Here is a 17,753-nt window from a genome sequence, read left to right on the forward strand (position 1 = left end):
TCTGTAATAGCTGATAGTGACTCTATATCACTAAAGGTACATATGTGTAATAGCTGATAGTGACTCTATATCACGACACGTATATAGTGAACTAGCTGATAGTGACTCTATATCAGGACACGTCCATAGTGTAATAGCTGATAGTGACTCTATTTCACGACACGTACATATGTGTAACAGCTGATAGTGACTCTATATCACGACACGTACATATGTGTAAGAGCTGATAGTGACTCTATATCACGACACGTACTTATGTGTAATAGCTGAAAGTGACTCTATATCACGACACGTACATAGTGTAATAGCTGAAAGTGACTCTATATCACGACACGTACATATGTGTAATAGCTGATAGTGACTCTATATCACGACACGTACATAGTGTAATAGCTGATAGTGACTCTATTTCAGGACACGTACATATGTGAAGTAGCTGATAGTGACTCTATATGACGACACGTACATATGTGTAATAGCTGATAGTGACTCTATATCATGAAACGTACATATGTGTAATAGCTGATAGTGACTCTATATGACGACACGTACATATGTGTAACAGCTGATAGTGACTCTATATCACGAAACGTACATATGTGTAATAGCTGATAGTGACTCTATATGACGACACGTACATATTTGTAACAGTTGATAGTGACTCTATATCACGACACGTACATATGTGTAATAGCTGATAGTGACTCTATATCACGACACGTACATATGTGTAATAGCTGATAGTGACTCTATATGACGACACGTACATAGTGTAATCGCTGATAGTGACTCTATATCACGACACGTACATAGGGTAGTAGCTGATAGTGACTCTATATGACGCCACATACATATGTGTAATAGCTGATACTGACTCTTTTTCACGAAAGGTACATATGTGTAATAGCTGATAGTGACTCTATATCACGACACATATATATGTTATAGCTGATAGTGACTCTATATGACGACAAGTACATATGTGTAATAGATCATAGTGACACTATATTACGACACGTACATAATGTAATAAATGATAGTGACTATATCAGGACACGTACATATCTGTAATAGCTGATAGTGACTATATCACGACACGTACATAGTGTAATAACTGATAGTGACTCTATATGACGACACGTACATATGTGTAATAGCTGATAGTGACTCTATATGACGACACGTACATATGTGTAATAGCTTATAGTGACTCCATATCACGAAACGTACAAATCTGTAATAGCTGATAGTGACTCTATATCACGAAAGGTACATATGTGTAATAGCTGATAGTGACTCTATATCAGGACACGTCCATAGTGTAATAGCTGATAGTGACTCTATATCACGACACGTACTTATGTGTAATAGCTGAAAGTGAATCTATATCACGACACGTACATAGTGTAATAGCTGAAAGTGACTCTATATGACGACACGTGCATATGTGTAATAGCTGCTAGTGACTCTATATCACGACACGTACATAGTGTAATAGCTGATAGTGACTCTATTTCAGGACACGTACATATGTGAAGTAGCTGATAGAGACTCTATATGACGACACGTACATATGTGTAATAGCTGATAGTGACTCTATGTCATGAAACGTACATATGTGTAATAGCTGATAATGACTCTATATGACGACACGTACATATGTGTAACAGCTGATAGTGACTCTATATCACGACACGTACATAGTGTAATAGCTGATAGTGACTCTATATGACGACACGTACATATGTGTAATAGCTGATAGTGACTCTATATCACGACACGTACATAGTGTAATATCTGATAGTGACTCTATATCACGACACGTACATATGTGTAATAGCTGATAGTGACTCTATATCACGACACGTACATAGTGTCATAGCTGATAGTGACTCTATATCACGAAACGTACATATCTGTAATAGCTGATAATGACTCTACATGACGACACGTACATATGTGTAATAGCTGATAGTGACTCTATATCACGACACGTACATATGTGTGATAACTGATAGTTACTCTATATCACGAAACGTACATATGTGTAATTGCTGATAGTGACTCTATATGACGACACGTACATATGTGTAATAGCTGCTAGTGACTCTATATCACGACACGTACATAGTGTAATAGCTTATAGTGACTCTATATCATGAAACGTACATATGTGTAATAGCTGATAGTGACTCTATATGACGACACGTACATATGTGTAACAGCTGATAGTGACTCTATATCACGACACGTACATATGTGTAATAGCTGATAGTGACTCTATATGACGTCACGTACATATGTGTAATAGCTGATAGTGACTCTATATCACGACACGTACATATGTGTAACAGCTGATAGTGACTCTATATCACGACACGTACATATGTGAAATAGCTGATAGTGACTCTATATGACGACACGTACATATGTGTAATAGCTGATAGTGACTCTATATCATGAAACGTACATATGTGTAATAGCTGAGAGTGACTCTATATCACGACACGTACATATGTGTAACAGCTGATAGTGACTCTGTATCACGACACGTACATGTGTATTAGCTGATAGTGACTCTATATGACGTCACGTACATATGTGAAATTGCTGATAGTTATCCTATATCACGAAACGTACATATGTGTAACAGCTGATAGTGACTCTATATGACGACACGTACATATGTGTAATAGCTCATAGTGACTCTATATCACGACACGTACATAGTGTAATAGCTGATATTGACTCTATATCACGACACTTACATAGTGTAATAGCTGATAGTGACTCTATATCACGACACGTACATAGTGTAATAGCTGATAGTGACTCTATATCACGACACGTACATATGTGTAATAGCTGATAGTGACTCTATATCACGACACGTACATATGTGTAATAGCTGATAGTGACTCTATATCACGACACGTACATAGTGTAATAGCTGATAGTGACTCTATATCACGACACGTACATATGTGTAATAGCTGATAGTGACTCTATATCACGACACGTACATATGTGTAATCGCTGATAGTGACTCTATATCACGACACGTACATAGTGTAATAGCTGATAGTGACTCTATATCACGACACATACATATGTGTAATAGCTGATAGTGACTCCATATCACGACACGTACAAATGTGTAATAGCTGATAGTGACTCTATATCACGACACGTACATATGTGTAATAGCTGATAGTGACTCTATATCACGACAAGTACATATGTGTAATAGCTGATAGTGACTCTATATCACGACACGTACATATGTGTAATAGCTGATAGTGACTCTATATCACGACACGTACATATCTGTAATAGCTGATAGTGACTCTATATCACGACACGTACATAGTGTAATAGCTGATAGTGACTCTATATCACGACACGTACATATGTGTAATAGCTGATAGTGACTCTATATCACGACACGTACATATGTGTAATAGCTGATAGTGACTCCATATCACGACACGTACATATGTAATAGCTGATAGTGACTCTATATCACGACACGTACATATGTGTAATAGCTGATAGTGACTCTATATCACGACACGTACATAGTGTAATAGCTGATAGTGACTCTATATCACGACACGTACATATGTGTAATAGCTGATAGTGACTCTATATCACGACACGTACATATGTGTAATAGCTGATAGTGACTCTATATCACGACACGTACATATGTGTAATAGCTGATAGTGACTCTATATCACGACACGTACATATGTGTAATAGCTGATAGTGACTCTATATCACGACACGTACATAGTGTAATAGCTGATAGTGACTCTATATCACGACACGTACATATGTGTAATAGCTGATAGTGACTCTATATCACGACACGTACATATGTGTAATAGCTGATAGTGACTCTATATCACGACACGTACATATGTGTAATAGCTGATAGTGACTCTATATCACGACACGTACATATGTGTAATAGCTGATAGTGACTCTATATCACGACACGTACATATGTGTAATAGCTGATAGTGACTCTATATCACGACACGTACATATGTGTAATAGCTGATAGTGACTCTATATCACGACACGTACATATGTGTAATAGCTGATAGTGACTCTATATCACGACACGTACATATGTGTAATAGCTGATAGTGACTCTATATCACGACACGTACATATGTGTAATAGCTGATAGTGACTCTATATCACGACACGTACATATGTGTAATAGCTGATAGTGACTCTATATCACGACACGTACATATGTGTAATAGCTGATAGTGACTCTATATCACGACACGTACATATGTGTAATAGCTGATAGTGACTCTATATCACGACACGTACATATGTGTAATAGCTGATAGTGACTCTATATCACGACACGTACATATGTGTAATAGCTGATAGTGACTCTATATCACGACACGTACATATGTGTAATAGCTGATAGTGACTCTATATCACGACACGTACATATGTGTAATAGCTGATAGTGACTCTATATCACGACACGTACATATGTGTAATAGCTGATAGTGACTCTATATCACGACACGTACATATGTGTAATAGCTGATAGTGACTCTATATCACGACACGTACATAGTGTAATAGCTGATAGTGACTCTATATCACGACACGTACATATGTGTAATAGCTGATAGTGACTCTATATCACGACACGTACATATGTGTAATAGCTGATAGTGACTCTATATCACGACACGTACATATGTGTAATAGCTGATAGTGACTCTATATCACGACACGTACATATGTGTAATAGCTGATAGTGACTCTATATCACGACACGTACATATGTGTAATAGCTGATAGTGACTCTATATCGACGACACGTACATATGTGTAATAGCTGATAGTGACTCTATATCACGACACGTACATATAGTGTAAGAGCTGATAGTGACTCTATATCACGACACGTACATATGTGTAATAGCTGATAGTGACTCTATATCACGACACGTACATATGTGTAATAGCTGATAGTGACTCTATATCACGACACGTACATATGTGTAATAGCTGATAGTGACTCTATATCACGACACGTACATATGTGTAATAGCTGATAGTGACTCTATATGACTACATATCTGTAATAGCTGATATGATCATCACGACACGTACATATGTGTAATAGCTGATAGTGACTCTATATCACGACACGTACATATGTGTAATAGCTGATAGTGACTCTATATCACGACACGTACATATGTGTAATAGCTGATAGTGACTCTATATCACGACACGTACATATGTGTAATAGCTGATAGTGACTCTATATCACGACACGTACATAGTGTAATAGCTGATAGTGACTCTATATCACGACACGTACATATGTGTAATAGCTGATAGTGACTCTATATCACGACACGTACATATGTGTAATAGCTGATAGTGACTCTATATCACGACACGTACATATGTGTAATAGCTGATAGTGACTCTATATCACGACACGTACATATGTGTAATAGCTGATAGTGACTCTATATCACGACACGTACATATGTGTAATAGCTGATAGTGACTCTATATCACGACACGTACATATGTGTAATAGCTGATAGTGACTCTATATCACGACACGTACATATGTGTAATAGCTGATAGTGACTCTATATCACGACACGTACATATGTGTAATAGCTGATAGTGACTCTATATCACGACACGTACATATGTGTAATAGCTGATAGTGACTCTATATCACGACACGTACATATGTGTAATAGCTGATAGTGACTCTATATCACGACACGTACATATGTGTAATAGCTGATAGTGACTCTATATCACGACACGTACATATGTGTAATAGCTGATAGTGACTCTATATCACGACACGTACATATGTGTAATAGCTGATAGTGACTCTATATCACGACACGTACATATGTGTAATAGCTGATAGTGACTCTATATCACGACACGTACATATGTGTAATAGCTGATAGTGACTCTATATCACGACACGTACATAGTGTAATAGCTGATAGTGACTCTATATCACGACACGTACATATGTGTAATAGCTGATAGTGACTCTATATCACGACACGTACATATGTGTAATAGCTGATAGTGACTCTATATCACGACACGTACATAGTGTAATAGCTGATAGTGACTCTATATCACGACACGTACATATGTGTAATAGCTGATAGTGACTCTATATCACGACACGTACATAGTGTAATAGCTGATAGTGACTCTATATCACGACACGTACATATGTGTAATAGCTGATAGTGACTCTATATCACGACACGTACATATGTGTAATAGCTGATAGTGACTCTATATCACGAAACGTACATATGTGTAATAGCTGATAGTGACTCTATATCACGACACGTACATATGTGTAATAGCTGATAGTGACTCTATATCACGACACGTACATATGTGTAATAGCTGATAGTGACTCTATATCACGACACGTACATATGTGTAATAGCTGATAGTGACTATATCACGACACGTACATATGTGTAATAGCTGATAGTGACTCTATATCACGACACGTACATATGTGTAATAGCTGATAGTGACTCTATATCACGACACGTACATATGTGTAATAGCTGATAGTGACTCTATATCACGACACGTACATATGTGTAATAGCTGATAGTGACTCTATATCACGACACGTACATATCTGTAATAGCTGATAGTGACTCTATATCACGACACGTACATATCTGTAATAGCTGATAGTGACTCTATATCACGACACGTACATAGTGTAATAGCTGATAGTGACTCTATATCACGACACGTACATATGTGTAATAGCTGATAGTGACTCTATATCACGACACGTACATATGTGTAATAGCTGATAGTGACTCTATATCACGACACGTACATATGTGTAATAGCTGATAGTGACTCTATATCACGACACGTACATATGTGTAATAGCTGATAGTGACTCTATATCACGACACGTACATGTGTGTAATAGCTGATAGTGACTCTATATCACGACACGTACATATGTGTAATAGCTGATAGTGACTCTATATCACGACACGTACATAGTGTAATAGCTGATAGTGACTCTATATCACGACACGTACATATGTGTAATAGCTGATAGTGACTCTATATCACGACACGTACATATGTGTAATAGCTGATAGTGACTCTATATCACGACACGTACATATGTGTAATAGCTGATAGTGACTCTATATCACGACACGTACATATGTGTAATAGCTGATAGTGACTCTATATCACGACACGTACATATGTGTAATAGCTGATAGTGACTCTATATCACGACACGTACATATGTGTAATAGCTGATAGTGACTCTATATCACGACACGTACATATGTGTAATAGCTGATAGTGACTCTATATCACGACACGTACATATGTGTAATAGCTGATAGTGACTCTATATCACGACACGTACATATGTGTAATAGCTGATAGTGACTCTATATCACGACACGTACATATGTGTAATAGCTGATAGTGACTCTATATCACGACACGTACATAGTGTAATAGCTGATAGTGACTCTATATCACGACACGTACATATGTGTAATAGCTGATAGTGACTCTATATCACGACACGTACATATGTGTAATAGCTGATAGTGACTCTATATCACGACACGTACATATGTGTAATAGCTGATAGTGACTCTATATCACGACACGTACATATGTGTAATAGCTGATAGTGACTCTATATCACGACACGTACATATGTGTAATAGCTGATAGTGACTCTATATCACGACACGTACATATGTGTAATAGCTGATAGTGACTCTATATCACGACACGTACATATGTGTAATAGCTGATAGTGACTCTATATCACGACACGTACATATGTGTAATAGCTGATAGTGACTCTATATCACGACACGTACATATGTGTAATAGCTGATAGTGGACTCTATATCACGACACGTACATAGTGTAATAGCTGATAGTGACTCTATATCACGACACGTACATATGTGTAATAGCTGATAGTGACTCTATATCACGACACGTACATATGTGTAATAGCTGATAGTGACTCTATATCACGACACGTACATATGTGTAATAGCTGATAGTGACTCTATATCACGACACGTACATATGTGTAATAGCTGATAGTGACTCTATATCACGACACGTACATATGTGTAATAGCTGATAGTGACTCTATATCACGACACGTACATATGTGTAATAGCTGATAGTGACTCTATATCACGACACGTACATATGTGTAATAGCTGATAGTGACTCTATATCACGACACGTACATATGTGTAATAGCTGATAGTGACTCTATATCACGACACGTACATATGTGTAATAGCTGATAGTGACTCTATATCACGACACGTACATATGTGTAATAGCTGATAGTGACTCTATATCACGACACGTACATAGTGTAATAGCTGATAGTGACTCTATATCACGAAACGTACATATCTGTAATAGCTGATAATGACTCTATATGACGACACGTACATATGTGTAATAGCTGATAGTGACTCTATATCACGACACGTACATATGTGTAATAGCTGATAGTGACTCTATATCACGAAACGTACATATGTGTAATAGCTGATAGTGACTCTATATCACGACACGTACATATGTGTAATAGCTGATAGTGACTCTATATCACGACACGTACATATGTGTAATAGCTGATAGTGACTCTATATCACGACACGTACATATGTGTAATAGCTGATAGTGACTCTATATCACGACACGTACATATGTGTAATAGCTGATAGTGACTCTATATCACGACACGTACATATGTGTAATAGCTGATAGTGACTCTATATCACGACACGTACATATGTGTAATAGCTGATAGTGACTCTATATCACGACACGTACATATGTGTAATAGCTGATAGTGACTCTATATCACGACACGTACATATGTGTAATAGCTGATAGTGACTCTATATCACGACACGTACATATGTGTAATAGCTGATAGTGACTCTATATCACGACACGTACATATGTGTAATAGCTGATAGTGACTCTATATCACGACACGTACATATGTGTAATAGCTGATAGTGACTCTATATCACGACACGTACATATGTGTAATAGCTGATAGTGACTCTATATCACGAAAACGTACATATGTGTAATAGCTGATAGTGACTCTATATCACGACATGTACATATGTGTAATAGCTGATAGTGACTCTATATCACGACACGTACATGTGTGTAATAGCTGATAGTGACTCTATATGACGTCACGTACATATGTGAAATTGCTGATAGTTATCCTATATCACGAAACGTACATATGTGTAATAGCTGATAGTGACTCTATATCACGACACGTACATATGTGTAATAGCTGATAGTGACTCTATATCACGACACGTACATATGTGTAATAGCTGATAGTGACTCTATATCACGACACACTTACATAGTGTAATAGCTGATAGTGACTCTATATCACGACACGTACATAGTGTAATAGCTGATAGTGACTCTATATGACGACACGTACATATGTGTAATAGCTGATAGTGACTCTATATCACGACACGTACATATGTGTAATAGCTGATAGTGACTCTATATCACGACACGTACATATGTGTAATAGCTGATAGTGACTCTATATGGCGACGACACGTACATATGTGTAATAGCTGATAGTGACTCTATATCACGACACGTACATAGTGTAATAGCTGATAGTGACTCTATATCACGACACGCATTACATATGTGTAATAGCTGATAGTGACTCTATATCACGACACGTACATATGTGTAATAGCTGATAGTGACTCTATATCACGACACGTACATATGTGTAATAGCTGATAGTGACTCTATATCACGACACGTACATATGTGTAATAGCTGATAGTGACTCTATATCACGACACGTACATATGTGTAATAGCTGATAGTGACTCTATATCACGACACGTACATATGTGTAATAGCTGATAGTGACTCTATATCACGACACGTACATATGTGTAACAGCTGATAGTGACTCTATATCACGACACGTACATATGTGTAATAGCTGATAGTGACTCTATATCACGACACGTACATATGTGTAATAGCTGATAGTGACTCTATATCACGACACGTACATAGTGTAATAGCTGATAGTGACTCTTTATCACGACACGTACATAGTGTAATAGCTGATAGTGACTCTATATCACGACACGTACATATGTGTAATAGCTGATAGTGACTCTATATCACGACACGTACATATGTGTAATAGCTGATGAGAGACTCTATATCACGACACGTACATATGTGTAATAGCTGATAGTGACTCTATATCACGACACGTACATAGTGTAATAGCTGATAGTGACTCTATATGACGACACGTACATATGTGAAATAGCTGATAGTGACTCTATATCACGAAACGTACAAATGTGTAATAGCTGATAGTGACTCTATATCACGACACGTATATATATGTTATAGCTGATAGTGACTCTATATCACGACACGTACATATGTGTAATAGCTGATAGTGACTCTATATCACGACCCGTACTTATGTGTAATAGCTGATAGTGACTCTATTTCACGACACGTACACATGTGAAATAGCTGATAGTGACTCTATATGATGAAACGTACATATGTGTAATAGCTGATAGTGACTCTATATGACGACACGTACATATGTGTAACACTTGATAGTGACTCTATATCACGACACGTACATATGTGTAATAGCTGATAGTGACTCTAAATCACGACACGTACTTATGTCTAATAGCTGATAGTGACTCTATATGACAACACGTACATAGTGTAATAGCTGCTAGTGACTCTTTATCACGACACGTACATAGTGTAATAGCTGATAGTGACTCTATATCACGACACGTACATAGTGTAATAGCTGATAGAGACTCTATATCACGAAACGTACATATGTGTAATAGCAGATAGTGACTCTATTTCACGACACGTACATATGTGTAATAGCAGAGAGAGACTCTATATCACGACACGTACATAGTGTAATAGCTGATAGTGACTCTATATCACGACACGTACATAGGGTAGTAGCTGATAGTGACTCTATATGACACCACGTACATATGTGAAATAGCTGATAGTGACTCTATATCACGAAACGTACAAATGTGTAATAGCTGATAGTGACTCTATATCACGACACGTATATATATGTTATAGCTGATAGTGACTCTAGATCACGACACGTACATATGTGTAATAGCTGATAGTGACACTATATTACGACACGTACATAATGTAATAGCTGATAGTGACTATATCACGATACGTACATATCTGTAATAGCTGATAGTGACTATATCACGACACGTACATAGTGTAATAGCTGATAGTGACTCTGTATGACGACACGTACATATGTGTAATAGCTGATAGTGACTCTATATGACGACACGTACATATGTGTAATAGCTTATAGTGACTCTATATCACGAAATGTACAAATCTGTAATAACTGATAGTGACTCCATATCACGAAAGGTACATATGTGTAATAGCTGATAGTGACTCTATATCACGACACGTATACAGTGTTATAGCTGATAGTGACTCTATATCAGGACACGTCCATAGTGTAATAGCTGATAGTGACTCTATTTCACGACACGTACATATGTGAAATAGCTGATAGTGACTCTATGTCACGACACGTACATATGTGTAATAGCTGATAGTGACTCTATATGACGTCATGTACATATATGTGTAATAGCTGATAGTGACTCTATATCACGACACGTACTTATGTGTAATAGCTGAAAGTGACTCTATATCACGACATTTACATAGTGTAATAGCTGATAGTGACTCTATATGACGAGACGTTCATATGTGTAATAGCTGTTAGTGACTCTATATCACGACACGTACATAGTGTAATATCTGATAGTGACTCTATATCACGACATGTACATATGTGTAATAGCTGATAGTGACTCTATATCACGACACGTACATAGTGTAATAGCTGATAGTGACTCTATATCACGACACGTACATATGTGTAATAGCTGATAGTGACTCTATATCACGACACGTACATAGAGTAATAGCTAATAGTGACTCTATATCATGAAACGTACATATGTGTAATAGCTGATAGTGACTCTATATGACGATACGTACATATGTGTAACAGCTGATAGTGACTCTATATGACGACACGTACATATGTGTAATAGCTGATAGTGACTCTATATGACGACACGTACATATGTGTAACAGTTGATAGTGACTCTATATCACGACACGTACATATGTGTAATAGCTGATAGTGACTCTATATCACGACACATACATAGTGTAATAGCTGATAGTGACTCTATATCACGACACGTACATATGTGTAATAGCTGATAGTGACTCTATATCACGACACGTACATATGTGTAATAGCTTATAGTGACTCCACATCACGAAACGTACAAATCTGTAATAGCTGATAGTGACTCTATATGACGACACGTACATATGTGTAATAGCTGATAGTGACTCTATATCAGGACACGTCCATAGTGCAATAGCTGATAGTGACTCTATTTCACGACACGTACATATGTGAAATAGCTGATAGTGACTCTATATCACGACACGTACATATGTGTAACAGCTGATAGTGACTCTATATCACGAAAAGTACATATGTGTAATAGCTGATAGTGACTCTATATCACGACACGTACATATGTGTAATAGCTGATAGTGACTCTATATCACGACACGTACATATGTGTAATAGCTGATAGTGACTCTATATGACGACACGTACATATGTGTAATAGCTGATAGTGACTCTATATCACGACACGTACATAGTGTAATAGCTGATAGTGACTCTATATCAGGACACGTACATATGTGAAGTAGCTGATAGTGACTCTATATGACGACACGTACATATGTGTAATAGCTGATAGTGACTCTATGTCATGAAACGTACATATGTGTAATAGCTGATAGTGACTCTATATGACGACACGTACATATGTGTAACAGCTGATAGTGACTCTATATCACGAAACGTACATATGTGTAATAGCTGATAGTGACTCTATATGACGATACGTACATATGTGTAACAGCTGATAGTGACTCTATATGACGACACGTACATATGTGTAATAGCTGATAGTGACTCTATATGACGACACGTACATATGTGTAATAGCTGATAGTGACTCTATATCACGACACGTACATATGTGTAATAGCTGATAGTGACTCTATATCACGACACGTACATAGTGTAATAGCTGATAGTGACTCTATATGACGACACGTACATATGTGTAATAGCTGATAGTGACTCTATATGACGACACGTACATATGTGTAATAGCTTATAGTGACTCCACATCACGAAACGTACAAATCTGTAATAGCTGATAGTGACTCTATATCACGAAAGGTACATATGTGTAATAGCTTATAGTGACTCTATATCAGGACACGTCCATAGTGTAATAGCTGATAGTGACTCTATATCACGACACGTACATATGTGAAATAGCTGATAGTGACTCTATATCACGACACGTACATATGTGTAACAGCTGATAGTGACTCTATATCACGAAAAGTACATATGTGTAATAGCTGATAGTGACTCTATATCACGACACGTACTTATGTGTAATAGCTGAAAGTGAATCTATATCACGACACGTACATAGTGTAATAGCTGAAAGTGACTCTATATGACGACACGTACATATGTGTAATAGCTGCTAGTGACTCTATATCACGAAACGTACATAGTGTAATAGCTGATAGTGACTCTATTTCAGGACACGTACATATGTGAAGTAGCTGATAGAGACTCTATATGACGACACGTACATATGTGTAATAGCTGATAGTGACTCTATGTCATGAAACGTACATATGTGTAATAGCTGATAGTGACTCTATATGACGACACGTACATATGTGTAACAGCTGATAGTGACTCTATATCACGAAACGTACATAGTGTAATAGCTGATAGTGACTCTATATGACGACACGTACATATGTGTAATAGCTGATAGTGACTCTATATCACGACACGTACATAGTGTAATATCTGATAGTGACTCTATATCACGACACGTACATATGTGTAATAGCTGATAGTGACTCTATATCACGACACGTCCATAGTGTAATAGCTGATAGTGACTCTATATCACGACACGTACATATCTGTAATAGCTGATAATGACTCTACATGACGACACGTACATATGTGTAATAGCTGATAGTGACTCTATATCACGACACGTACATATGTGTAATAACTGATAGTTACTCTATATCACGAAACGTACATATGTGTAATTGCTGATAGTGACTCTATATGACGACACGTACATATGTGTAATAGCTGATAGTGACTCTATATCACGACACGTACATATGTGTAATAGCTGATAGTGACTCTATATCATGAAACGTACATATGTGTAATAGCTGATAGTGACTCTATATCATGAAACGTACATATGTGTAATAGCTGATAGTGACTCTATATGACGACACGTACATATGTGTAACAGCTGATAGTGACTCTATATCACGACACGTACATATGTGTAATAGCTGATAGTGACTCTATATGACGTCACGTACATATATGTAATAGCTGATAGTGACTCAATATGACGACACGTACATATGTGTAATAGCTGATAGTGACTCTATCTGACGTCACGTACATAGTGTAATAGGTGATAGTGACTCTATATGACTACACACACTTATGTGTAATAGCTGATAGTGACTCTATATGACGACACGTACATAGTGTAATAGCTGATAGTGACTCTATATGACGACACGTACATATGTGTAATAGCTGATAGTGACTCTATATCAAAACACGTACATAGTGTAATAGCTGATAGTGACTCTATATAACGACACGTACATATGTGTAACAGCTGATAGTGACTCTATATCACGACACGTACATATGTGTAATAGCTGATAGTGACTCTATATGACGTCACGTACATATGTGTAATAGCTGATAGTGACTCTACATGACGACACGTACATATGTGTAATAGCTGATAGTGACTCTATATGACGTCACGTACATATGTGTAATAGCTGATAGTGACTCTATATGACGACACATACTTATGTGTAATATCTGATAGTGACTCTATATCACTACACGTACATAGTGTAATAGCTGATAGTGACTCTATATGACGACACGTACATATGTGTAATAGCTGATATTGACTCTATATGACGACACGTACATAGTGTAATAGCTGATAGTGACTCTATATGACGATACGTACATATGTGTAATATCTGATAGTGACTCTATATCACGACACGTACATATGTGTAATAGCTGATAGTGACTCTATATGACGACACGTACATAGTGTAATAGCTGATAGTGACTCTATATCACGACACGTACATAGTGTAATAGCTGATAGTGACTCTATGTCATGTACATATGTGTAATAGCTGATAGTGACTCTATATCACGACACGTACATAGTGTAATAGCTGATAGTGACTCTATATCACGACACGTACATATGTGTAATAGCTGATAGTGACTATATCACGACACGTACATAGTGTAATAGCTGATAGTGACTCTATATCACGACACGTACATAGTGTAATAGCTGATAGTGACTCTATGTCATGTACATATGTGTAATAGCTGATAGTGACTCTATACCACGACACGTACATAGTGTAATAGCTGATAGTGACTCTGTATCATGACGTGCATATGTGTAAAAAGTGCCAGTGAATCTGTATCAGGTACATGTAGGTACAAGCTTATAGCGATTCTGTATCATGACATGTACATGCAGGTACAAGCTTATAGCGATTCTGTATCAGGTACATGCAGGTACAAGCTTATAGCGATTCTGTATCATGACATGTACATGCAGGTACAAGCTGAAATCGCTCGTCTACTTTTGTGACACGTACAAGTGTGCTCAAGCTAATTGTGCTTCTGTATCTCCTCGTGCTACATGCTTGCCGTGCTATAAAACCATCAGGTGATAATATATAAGATCATACCGTGTGTTATAAGTCGATCATATATAAAGTGTGATGTCAGCGGATCGTATATCACAGCTATTACCTGTGACGCGGTGGCCAGGAACGTCGGGACGCTCGGTCTTTATGGTGAAGTGGGATGGCGTATATTCTCAATGAAGTACGAACAATTTAGAGTAGGACTGTGGGTAGAGATGTGGGTAGGGATATGGATAGGGATATGGATAAGGGACATTGGTAGAAGTGCTGGTAGAAATGTGAGAGTGATGTGAGAGGGTAGGGTGTAGGTAGGGTATGGGTAGGGTGTTGGTTAGGTATGGGTAGGGTATGGGTAGGGTGTGGATAGGGTATGGGTAGGGTGTGGGTAGGGTATGGGTAGGGTATGGGTAGGGTGTGGGTAGAGTGTGGGTAGAGTATGGGTAGGGTGTGGGTAGGGTATGGGTAGGGTATGGGTAGGGTGTGGGTAGAGTGTGGGTAGAGTATGGGTAAGGTATGGGTAGGGTGTAGGTAGGGTGTGGGTATGGTATGGTTATGGTGTAGGTAGGGTATGGGTAGGGTATGGTTATGGTGTAGGTAGGGTATGGGTAGGGTATGGGTAGGGTGTGGGTAGAGTGTGGGTAGAGTATGGGCAGGGTGTAGGAAGAGTGTGGGTAGAGTATGGGTAGGGTGTAGGTAGGGTGTGGGTAGGGTATGGGTAGGATGTTGGTAGGTGTGAGTAGGTGTGGATAGGGTGTTGGTAAGGTGTAGGTAGGGTATGGGTAGGGTGTAAGTAGGGTATAGGTAGGGTATGGGTAGGGTGTGGGTAGGGTATAGGTAGGGTATGGGTAGGGTGTGGGTAAGGTGTGGGTAGGGTATGGGTAGGTTGTGGGTAAGGTGTGGGTAGGGTATAGGTAACATGTTGTGGGGGTGTGAGTAGGTGTGGGTAGAGGGTGTTGGTAGGGTGTAGGTAGGGTATGGGTAGGGTGTGGGTAGGGTATGGGTAGGGTGTGGGTAGGGTGTGGATGCAAAGGTGTGGGTAGGGTATAGTGGGTAGGGTGTGGGTAGGGTATAGGTAGGGTATGGGTAGGGTGTGGGTAAAGGTGTGTGTAGGGTATAGGTAGGGTGTGGGTAGGGTATGGGTAGAATTATAGGTAGGGTGTGGGTAAGGTATGGGTAGGGTGTGGGGTAAGGGGTGGGAAGAGGGTATAGGTAGGGTTTGGGTAGGGTTTGGGTAAAGGTGTTGGTAGAAAGTGGGTAGGAGTATGTTGAGAGAAGTAAGGTAGGGTGTGGGTAGGGGTGTGGGTAAAGGTGTGTAGTAGCGTATAGGTAGGAAGTATGGGTGGGGTGTTAGTAGGGAATGGGTAGGGCGTTGGTAGGGTGTGTGAGTAGGGTGTGGGTAGGAATTGTATGGGTAGGAGTATAGGTAGAAGTGGGTAGGGTGTGGGTAAGGTGTGGGTAAGGTGTAGGTGAGTGGGTAGGTTGTGGGTAGGGTGTGGATAAAAGGTGTGGGTAGAAATTATAGGTAGGGTATGGGTAGGGTATGGGTAGAAGTATAGGTAGGGTTATGGATAGGTGTTGGTAAGAAAAAGGTATGGGTAGGGTTTTGGTAGGGTGTGGGGAGGGTATGGGTAGGATGTAGGTAC

Source organism: Haliotis rubra, unplaced genomic scaffold (assembly GCF_003918875.1).
Source record: "Haliotis rubra isolate DU_JTF1 unplaced genomic scaffold, ASM391887v1 Scf1401, whole genome shotgun sequence".
Taxonomy (NCBI): Eukaryota; Metazoa; Mollusca; class Gastropoda; order Lepetellida; family Haliotidae; genus Haliotis; species Haliotis rubra.